Genomic DNA, 2,896 nt, shown 5'->3' with positions numbered 1-2,896 from the left:
GGCTGAAATTTTGCATGAGGTGTTTTGTTATGACTTTCGGCCTTTAAACTGATATAGCTGCCATATAAACCGATCTGGGATCTTGACTTCTTAAGCCTCTACAGGGGGAAATTCGTATCCGATTTGGCTCAAATATTGCATGATGTGTTTTGTTATGACTTCCAACAACTGTATTAAGAATGGTTCAAATCGGTCCATTACCTGATATAGCTGCCATATAAACCGATCTGGGGTCTTGACTTATTGAGTCACTAGAGGGCGCAATTATTATCCGATTTAGCTGAAATTTTGCATGAGGAGTTTTGTTATAACGTACAACTGTGATGAGTATGGTTGAAATCGGTCCATAACCTGATATACCTGTCATATAAACCTATCTGGGGTCTTGACTTCTTGAGCGTCTAGAGTGCGCAATTCCTATTCGATTTGGCTGAAATTTTGTACGGCGTGTCTTGTTATGACTTCCAACAACTGTGCTGAGTATGGTTGAAATCAGTCTATAAACTGATATAGCCGCCATATAAACCGATCTAGGGTCTTGACTTCTTGAGCCACTAGAGGGCGCAATTATTATCCGATTTGGCTGAAATTTTGCACGGCGTGTCTTGTTATGACTTCCAACAACTGTGTTAAGAATAGTTCAAATTGGTCTATAAACTGATATAGCTGCCATATAAACCGATCTGGGGTCTTGACTTCTTAAGCCACTACAGGGAGAAATTCTTATCCGATTTGGCTCAAATATTGCATGACGTGTTTTGTTTTGACTTTCAACAACTGTATTAAGAATGGTTCAAATCGGTCCATAACCTGATATAGCTGCCATATAAACCGATCTGGGGTCTTGACTTCTTGAGCCACTAGAGGGAGCAATTAACAACTGTGCTTAGAATAGTTCATGTCGGTCCATAACCTGATATACAATAGCTGCCATATAAACCAATATGGGATCTTGACTTCTTGAGCCTCTAAAGGGCGCAAGTATTATCCGATTTGACTAAAATTTTGTACAACGCCTTCTCTTACGACCTTTAACATATGTGTCGAATATAGCATGAATCGGTTTATAGCCTCCCCTATAAACCGATCTCCCTATTTTACTTCTTCAACTCCCAAATCACGCATTTCTTACTAGATTTGGCTGATATTTTACACAATGACTACTACAATATTCAGTTCAATTATGGTCCAATAACATAGCAATTCTTTTCTTTTATCCTTTGTGTGCCTAAAAAGATATACCGTGGCAAGAGCTCGACAAATGCGATCCATGGTGGAGGGTATATAAGATTCGGCCCGACAGTACTTATCACGCTTTAACTTGTTCTTTTGTAAAAAGGACATATTGTAGATGCGTTTTAAGTGGAATTTGGCCATGATATGTCAACATAAATGGGTGCTATATGCAATTCAATATAGGCAATTTTTTTATTAAAAAATTGGAAGAACCCCTCGAGTGCTCAAAACACAAAGCCCAGATACGCAATGTTTTTTTACTCGCCTTAACCCATGCAAACAAATTTTAGCACCAAACCATATTTGTAGCCTTCCATTTTGGGCAAAGATAGTTTCCAAAACGGCATTTTGAAGTAAAATTTCTGTGAAGTTTACAGATATTGTTTGTAAAAAAGTTTCTCAAAAAGCATATTTTTTACAAGGTTTTTACGTTTCTATCCCACTGTGCGTCAGTGGTTTATTCCATTCCGACGCGAAGATTTTCCTGCAAACAATTTAAGCAATAGGTTAACCCTATCTACTGGATCAGCGGGAAGATCAAATTTCGAAAAATATGTTAAAATAATTCAGTAACCGGTGAAACCGGTTTAGGTTCCATTTTTGAAAACCATTGGCATTTCGATATAGTTACTTCATATTTAATATGCCACCTTTGATTATAATCCGGACATTTAGGTATAAACAGATAGGTACACAATGCATGCAATACTAAGCGTGGTTATTCAATCGGACTGTGCGAGACTATTAAACAGAGTATTTAAAGATGTTAATTCTTCCTTAAATCGTAATATTTGTAATTGTTTGTGGACCAATCGGCGCTAACGGGAAGTATTGGAAGTATAAACTCGGAGAAATCATCTAAGATTGGTCGTGGCGAATTCAAGTATGCTCTTACCGCAACCTAAGTGAACATTCAAAATATTTGAATCAAATATTACATTAGTCAAATGACAAATACTGTCAAAAATTGTTCGAGATCTCTGCCGACTTACAAGAAATTTAAGTTCAGTTTCCGTACTGCAACAATAAAGTACCTTGTGGGACCTTTATGAGGAGAAAATAAAGATGCAAACTTATATCTTGCAAGAAGATCTATTAAAATCCAGTAGAAAAATTTACTTTTACCATATATTTGTTTCAAAATTATCTTCTAATTGCGTGGTTGCCTAGTGTCTTTGGCCGTCATTGTTGTTCTTGGCCTTTAAATACAAAAATAGACTAGCATGCTATTTATAATGGTGCTCTTAAAATATGACGTTTTTGTCGACGCTGTTGTGATTTCTTTTATTTTCTGGTGAGATGGAATATTTATGATTTTAAATTTTATGAACAGATTTAAATTTTTGTGTACATCTTCACCACACAAAAGTGGTGGATGTTATAGAAAAATGCCACATATTTAATTAGATATGTATACATACAACAATAGGATGATTAAACTCTTGAAATTTTAGATCTATTTCATGAGCCAATAGTTTTTCACTATTCCAATTCTCGAACCAGTTTTGATCTGCATCCCGAATTAAAAACTTTTATAGTCAGCAACTTGAAATATTAGCTGCTGATATAACAGACAGAGGCAACATTCTTTACTCGATCAGATCAAATTAGAACGAATGCATATATTCCAAGTAAAATATAAGAGTTAATCTCAAGAAGT

General features: G+C 35.7%; 1 long non-coding RNA gene across 2 annotated transcripts; it reads right to left on the bottom strand.

Annotated features, from left to right (window-relative positions):
• Positions 1-1,909: 1,909 nt before the first annotated feature.
• LOC106084084 (uncharacterized) lies at positions 1,910-2,427 on the bottom strand. Of its 2 annotated transcripts, none has more exons than XR_009397487.1 (3): positions 2,356-2,427; positions 2,229-2,280; positions 1,910-2,137 (listed from the first exon to the last, which is right to left on the bottom strand). It is a non-coding gene; the product is annotated as an uncharacterized LOC106084084 (long non-coding RNA). The 2 variants fall into 2 exon arrangements; XR_001220751.2 differs by having other exon boundaries at positions 2,362-2,427.
• Positions 2,428-2,896: the final 469 nt, after the last annotated feature.

This window comes from Stomoxys calcitrans, chromosome 3, assembly GCF_963082655.1.
Source record: "Stomoxys calcitrans chromosome 3, idStoCalc2.1, whole genome shotgun sequence".
NCBI classification, from domain to species: domain Eukaryota; kingdom Metazoa; phylum Arthropoda; class Insecta; order Diptera; family Muscidae; genus Stomoxys; species Stomoxys calcitrans.
The sequence above is the reverse complement of the archived record's forward strand: the minus strand, read 5'-3'. Positions and strand labels throughout refer to the sequence as shown.